The sequence below is a fragment of the Octopus sinensis genome, linkage group LG19, assembly GCF_006345805.1.
Source record: "Octopus sinensis linkage group LG19, ASM634580v1, whole genome shotgun sequence".
Taxonomy (NCBI): domain Eukaryota; kingdom Metazoa; phylum Mollusca; class Cephalopoda; order Octopoda; family Octopodidae; genus Octopus; species Octopus sinensis.
The window spans coordinates 38,087,702-38,096,448 of NC_043015.1; positions in this window are offsets into that span (position 1 = coordinate 38,087,702).

Sequence of the window (8,747 nt, forward strand, 5' to 3'; positions counted from 1 at the left end):
ATGTATTCTCATGCATATAGTTGCATATCCAGACACGCTCACACATTTGTATGAATATATTTAACGCCTTATTGTGAAACATATGAATTCTAGCATCCGCTTATTAATATCACCATACCCAAGCAAAACATTTATATATATATATATTATATATATATATATATATATATATATATATATATATATATAATATATATATATATAAGTTTGAAAATGGAGAGATCCAATGGATATAAATCAATTTATTAATTATTTAACATTGCCTACAATTGTTTCACTTCACATCCAATTTGAATTACAAAACGTATATAAGTTGCTTTATGAATAGTCTAGATGTAAGATCTTCCGGGCAAAATGGAGATTATAGAGTTTACATTCTGATCAACTGATATACCCCAACAAACTAAGCAAATGAAAGTGTGTTTATTTTGTGCATATGCATGTGTATGTGCACGCATACGTTAATATTTTTATTTAAACACTATCATCATCATAATAATAATAATAATAATAATAATAGTATATTAATTAAAGTGTATATGAATAAAAATAAAGGATAAGAATAAAGATTAATTATAGATATCTATTATTAATCTTTATTATTAATCTTTATTTTTATACATTGTCTTTTATGAAGTAACTTATATCCATTGAATATTTCCAGTTATCAATAATATTTGATGTTTTATAATATATTTATTGAAGAAATATCTCTTCAAAATACAATATATTAAACCAGGCTATCTCGGAAAAACTATCCCTATAAGAGGTATAAGTATCCTCATATATATATATATACATACATACACACACACACACACACAGACACACAGACACACACACACACACACACACATATATATATATATATATATTTCATCATGTTGAACCATTAATCCTTACACATTTTTCTCTCTCCGTTCTTTTCCCATTGATCCTTTCTGTCGAAGAGCGTACGCTCGAAACGTGAAAGACTTGTCAATTCTTCCCGAGCGTTAAACTAATACAACTGCCTGTTTTTCCTACACCTGTCTTCGACTTTCGTTTTCTGTAAATTTCAACTATATATATATATATATATATATATATATATATATATATATATATATATATATATATATATATATACTACCATTATGACCCGACGTTGCCGGGTCATAGTGCTAGTGCATGTATATATGTGTACATATTACATGTACATCTATATATATATATAGATATAGTCTTTTATGTATAATAGTCCATCTGGACTATTCCATTACTGCACACTAATTTTATTTTTAATTTATTCCCATTCATATGAAACCACTTATTCAAGTTCAAATCATTGATGCAATTTTATACCAATTGCTATTTTTACTTTTGTTATGTTACGATTATATTATACTTTAGTTTGATTTTAATTATTACTTACTACATATAATTCAATTGTTATTATTATTTTTATTGTTAAAGTGAAAGTATCTGACATAAAATAGAGAAATGTTTCTGTTTCACTTTTAACACGTAATGCTGAAATAGTGGAGAAGATATGATATTGCTATGGGCTCGCTCTAGGCAAGAGGTTGAACATTTTTTTGCCCATGAAACTACATGGACCCCAAGTAAGGCATGTGTAAAATTTGAATGAAATCGGTTGTGTAGTTCTCAAGTTTTAGGGAAACACACAGACAGACACACAGTCAGACAGGCATTCTCAGTTTTATTTATATAGATACACACATGCATCCTCATATCTATCTTTATTCAGGAAGGAATGCAAGGCATCCGGCTCTTTACAAGGCCTCCAACAATATTGAGAGAGAGACAGGGAGGTGGAGAGAGAGGAGGAGAGACGGTAACCTCAAGCCAGAAACCGGGAACAAAGTGTACTCCTATAAATGCATCCAAGATTGCATGTGTGGGGTTAAATTGGGCAACAAATCAAATCCAGCACCCAATATTTGAACTCAGAACAAAAAGAATAAAAATATTGCACGACACCCAGTTCAACGTCGATTTAGTCCCGCCATACCATCGCCCTTAGATTGGTTCAATTTTAATCCTCCTGGCAAAGATGAAATACAAAGTTGAAAGAGGCGCGATTTGAAGTTAGAGCACAGTAAATTGCCACAAATACTGCGAAGCATTCTGGCCGACGCTCTAACGATTCTGCCATTTAAAGTAAATAAAAAAGCAACGAAAAAAAAAAACCCAAACGAGCAAAAGCAGCAGAATATTACGAAAATAGTATTAGTTTAATGTTTGAAGAGTTGAAACGAAGAGTCTTAACGTTTGGATGTTAATACTTCATGAGAAACAAAACGTGAAATAGAAAGAGTGAGTGAGAGAGAGTGAGAGAGAGAGAGAGAGAGAGAGGGAGAGAGAGAGAGAGAGAAGAGAAATAGTCTTGTAATTTGCATGAGATATAGCTATTATTTCCATCATTTCAGATGATTCACCTGTGATTTCTTTGTGAAAAGTTGAATATAGGATGTTAGATACATAAATACCAGATATGCATTGGGGCCAAATAAATTAACTGTTAGCCCTTTCACTGCAAATTCTACCACAATTCTGTCTCCAACTAAATTTCTTGTATGTAATATATAATATTTTATAATATAATATAATATAGTATAATATCAGTAATAGTGCAACCGCTTGCAATGGCGCATTTCAACCAGAGGCTGCTTTCAAACACCAGATTGTTTTGACAGTTTCGTAATCTACAATTTTACGTAGGTAAATAAGCAGGCCATCGATCTATTAAGTATGTGTCTTGTGATAGAATTTCTTCCCGTCTCCAATATTCTATAGAAAAAAAAATCTCCAAAATCCAATAGTATAACAAAACGACAAAATTATGCAAAATTGCATGTCATCAAAATTACGTAGATATCTATTTTGTCATTTTTATCTTTTAGTCTTTTTGATTTCGCCTTTTGCTGTCCTCTTTTTAATATTTTCTTTTTATTCTTCAATAACTGTTAATTACTCAATTCACTTGTCATAGACAGTAAAATAATTAATATTTTAAATTTCTCGGCGGCTGTTTCTCCCCAACCCAATCACTTCTCGTTTCCGCTCACTCACTATAACTTTCAAATTTTCAAATTTCATTTACTTTGATTCTGCGCTTTGAAATTGCGTATATTTGTTATTCATTATATGTTGGTTATTTACTGAATAATATATATTTTTGCTTATCTAATGTATGCATGTACTCTATTTTCTGCCTGTCTGTCTGTCTGTCTGTCTATATGCATATATATATATATATATATATATATATATATATAGATATATATATATATGTATGTATGTATGCATGTATACACAGACCTGTTCAATTTATCATTTATTAAATGTTTATATATTTATATTTCGTCTATCAATTATATTTTTCTACATTTCCGAACATACCTCCTTCTACCACTGTCCGTATATGTGTGTGTGTATGTTTTGTGTATACATGCATACATACATACATATTTATATATAATATATATATATTATATATATATATATATAATACATATATATATATACATATATATATATACATATATATATATATATACATATATATATTATATATATATATATATATATATACATATATATTATATAATATATATATATACTATATATATATATATATACATATATATAATACATATATATATATATATATATAACATATATATATATATATACATATATATATATATATACATATATATATATATATAATACATATATATATATATACATATATATATATATATATATACATATATATATATATATACTATATATATAATATATATATATATATATATATATATATATATATATATATATATATGTATATATATATAGATATATACATATGTGTGTGTGTGTGTGTATACGTAAATATACTTACATACAAACATATGTACATATATGTATATAAATATCATGATGTATGTATATATGTATATATTTATCTATTTGTGTATTTATGTATCTACGAGTTGAAAACGCGTTAGTTTAATAAATAATGCATTTACTCATGCTGTGCTGATAGAGACCATGGGTAAGCGAGAGGTTTACACATGCGTACATGCATACGTATATGCGCGCGCACACACACACACACACACCACACACACACACAACACACACACACACACACATATTAAGTATATCCATATGTATATTTTCTATTCGTTATTCATCTAATTGAAAAAGAATTGATATTTATTTTTAAATTGTATTTCACAAGAGTAATATTAATAATACTAACAGCACTAATAATAATAATAATAATAATAATAATAATAATAATAATGAAAACGTTCTGCGTGGCGTTCTAATTACTTGTGTCCTGCAACTACAACTAACAACGCCAATAGCAGCAGCACCACTACTACCGCCGCCGCCACCACTGCTGCTGCTGGGAGGAGGGAGGGGCATCACCGCCAGCATCTTAACTCTTATCGTTGTTACCACGTGCAACCATCGCCACCACCGCAATCATCACCATCATCATTATCATAGCGATAAAAACAAATGATTTATCAATTGAAAATATATAAGTACAGCGTATATATTAATTTGTTTTATATTAACAACAATAACAACTACAATGTTTATTGTTAATTATTTTCCTTTTCTGTTAATTAATTATATTTCATTTCTATAGTATGCCCATATTGCATCTAGGAAGCAGTTCTTAGCTGAAAACTCACTTTATCATTATCATAGTAGTAGTAAGGCGGTGAGCTGGATTATCGCTATTTCGTCTGCCGTTACGTTCTGAGTTCAAAATCCGCCTAAGTCGATAAATTAAGTACCACTTGCGTACTGTGGTCGATCTTATCGACTGGTCCCCTTCCCTAAAATTTCGGGCCTTGTGCCTAGAGTAAAAAAGAATATAAATATGATCATCACAGTAGCAGTAACGGCAACGAGCTGGCACAATCATTAGCGTTCCGGACAAAATGATTAGCAGCATTTCGTCCGCCTACTACTACTACTACTACTACTACTACTACTACTACAACTACTACTACTACTACTACTACTACTACAACTACTACTACTACTACTACTATAATGATTACAAATTTTGGTACAAGGCCAGCAATCCCTGGAGAGGACATAAGTTAATTGCATCAACCCTAGTATTCAGTTGGTACTTAATTTATAGACCCCGAAAAGATGAAAGGCAAATTCGACCTCGGTGGAATTTGAACTCAGAACGCAAAGGCGGACGAAATGCTGCTAAGCATTTTGTCCGGAACGCTAACGGTTCTGTCAGCTGGCTGCCCTAATAAGACTCCTTTCTACTATAGGCACCAGGCCAGTAATTTCGGGAGAGGGGATTAATCGATTACATCGACCCCAGTACGAAACTGGTACTTATTTTTGTTCGACACTGAAAGGGATGGAAGTAAAGGTTGACGGATTTGAACTCAGACCGTCGAAATGGTGCTAACGAATCCTCGAGCTTGCTGCCTTAATAATAATTATTATTTCAAAGTTTTGCCACAAGGGCAGATTGGGGGAGGTGGGGATGAGTCGATTACATCAACCCCAGTGTTCAACTGGTACTTATTTTATCGACCCTGAAAGGAAGAAAGGTAAAGTCGACCCGGTGGAATTGGAACTCAGAACGCAGCGGCAGACGAAATACCTATTTCTATTTCTTTACTACCCGCAAGGGGCTAAACACAGAGAGGACAAACAAGGACAGACAAACGGATTAAGCCGATTATATCGACCCCAGTGCATAACTGGTACTTATTTAATCGACCCTGAAAGGATGAAAGGCAAAGTCGACCTCGGCGGAATTTGAACTCAGAAGTCAGCGGCAGACGAAATACTGCTAAGTATTTCGCCCGGCGTACTAACGTTTCTGCCAACTCGCTGCCTTAATAATAATAATAATAATAATAATAATAATAATAATAATAATAATAATAATAATAATAATAACGTTTTGTCTTGTTGTAAATGATGGGCTACAACATATATTTTGCTCAGTACTACAGACTTACTTGTCATTTGCTTGATCTTAACTCGTTAAGAATGTCCCTTACTGACTGATAATATATGCATCTCTGATCCTGAGTAGGATTAGACGGAAGAGCACCATAGCCATGTGTTGAGAAGGATTCTTTAGGGGTTTGAAAAATTCCTCCTTGGAAACATGAGTATTTTGTTCAACATCCTTAATCAACCTTTATTCACGGACATTTTTTAGCAGGACGGGCACACGATCTGAGTAAAATTCTAACTAGGCCCCACCTGCAAGGTTATGTGCTGTTTTTCTTGATATGAGGTCACCATATTGCGCACATTTGGTTGTGATCCATGTGCTAGAGAACCCTTAAGAGATGGGTAGTCATGCTGAGTATATTGGGCTTCATATATTTGTACGCCAGTGTCACTTTGATGGCGTATGCAGTTCCCTCACTCAATAATTACAAGAGTAGAAGTTGCAGTAGCAACAGCAGCAGCAGCAGCAGTAGCAGCAACAACAACAGTAGCAGTAGTAGCAGTAGTCCCTTAATGGAAAGTTTGCCAAATTTTTGCTACATGTCTTGTTATATTTTATCTATATTTAGTCGAAACTTCACTTTTACTTGTGTCCAATGTCTTGGAGCTTTGTGGCCAACAAATATAATTCTTCTTCTTCTTCTTCTTCTTCTTCTTCATTCTCCCCCTTCCTCCCTCCGTCCCGCCCAAATACAAGCCATTCAAACATTTCTTTCAATGAACGACTCTATTCATTTCTTTCTGAAACCAAAATGTCCTCGGGTAGCAGGGTAGAGTCGGGTAGGGTGTGTGTATTGAGACAATTCCAAACATTCAATGCTTCTATTTAGACTCAATTTAATTCAATTTCAATTTAATTTAATTTCAAAGTCAAACATTATCAATTATCGCAGAAAAAAAGCAATTATACACGTTTTTTAACTTTTCTTTCTAAAATTACTTTCCTCTAGTTTTATTTTGCTTTGTTTGCCGACTTGAACATCATCATCATCATCATCATCATCACAACCATCATCGTCATGATCATCACCATCGTGATTTGTGGGGATTTTACATCTTTTATACAACCCCTCCACACAAATTGTAAACTGTCTTTGTAAAGTACCCTTCATTCTGATGCCCCTATGGCAAGTAAAAAAAGCATCGTGATCATCACCTTGATCATGCTGATGATGATGATCATCATCATCGTTGTTGTTGTTGTCAAACAACAAATGCTTAGCGGCGTTTCGTCCGTATGCACGTTCTGAGTTCAAATTCCGCCGAGGCCGACTTTGCTTTTCATCCTTTTGATAAGATGGATCATGGTATGATATGCTACAAACTGTGTGACCACGGAATAGCTGTTAAACTTGGAGAATGGTTACACAACTTTCTGAAAGGTAGAAGTCAGACAATCGTGGCCAATGGCGCCACCGCAAAGAAAACAAAAAATGTCTTGGGACCACTGCTTTTCATAGTGGCCCTCTCAGATATGCCCTCAGCTGCCCGGATAGCCACCCTTGCTAGCTACGCAGACAATACATAAGTCTCGCAGAAAATACGGAATCTCAGTGATGTTACACATCTGCAGCAGGAGTTGGATTCAATTTAAAGATGGACTGAAGACAATAATATGCAGTTTAATGCTGAGAAATCCCAAGCCCTGCGCTACCAGAGTCCAAAACTGAATATAAAACTTACAGAGTATCCTGGTCCTTAGAGGATTACACTTCCAAAGCTTAAATCAGTGAGAAATCTGAGTACTGACATGAGTGATGATACCTCTTTCCAAGTGCACATTACCAGGATGGCGACAAAGTGCAGACGACGGGCATGATGGATCCTAAGAACATTCAGGACCAGAGAGCAGGAAACCATGATGGTCCTCTGGAGGACAGTCGTCCTGAGCTCCCTAGATTACTTCCCCCAGCTATGATCACCCAACAGTGTAAAATTAACAGTGGACATTGAAGCAATCCAGCAAAGCTTCACAAAGAAGATTGTCTCGTTGCAACAACTCAGCTACGGGAAGATCCTAGAAGAAATTGTTCCAAATTTTGGCATTGAAAGCTACACCATTACCAGAACGGGACGACACTGCACAGTGTCAAAGATCCCAACAATGCCATCGCGCTTCAAGACAAGTCACTGCAACAGCCTGGGTTTCAGGAGCCCACAGCTATTTAATATTCTCCCAGAGAGCTTGAAGGACCTACACAAAGTGGATGTAGGTGTTTTCAAATCAAAAATGGATCTCTTCCTGTCGAGAGTCCCAGATGAACTTACCTCGCGACAAGAGGTACAAATGAGGGTAGCGACATCAAACTCCCTTATTTACCAAATGCCACATATTAGAGGACGCTCTCAGTAATAACAGGGTAGCAGAACGGCGGTGCCCCAGCATGACTTCAGCTCTGAGCTGAAACTACAAAAAATAAACTGATGCACCCCCCCACCCCACACACACACATACCGATCAACAAACACATTCACACCCATACATAGACGCACATTCATTTATCTACTCATATTCATTTACATAGTTATATCGCTCGACACTCCATCATGAGTGATTGTATAAGTATGGACGTTTGTGTGAGTGTATTTGCGAAAAATTAAAATTTAGCATGTTCAGACGAACATGTGAAATAAAGTAAAAAGACAACGTACACAATGCCGTTCACATCGAGCGTGTAGAGGAAAGCTCACAGCGAGCAGAAGGAAACTGTCGGCGT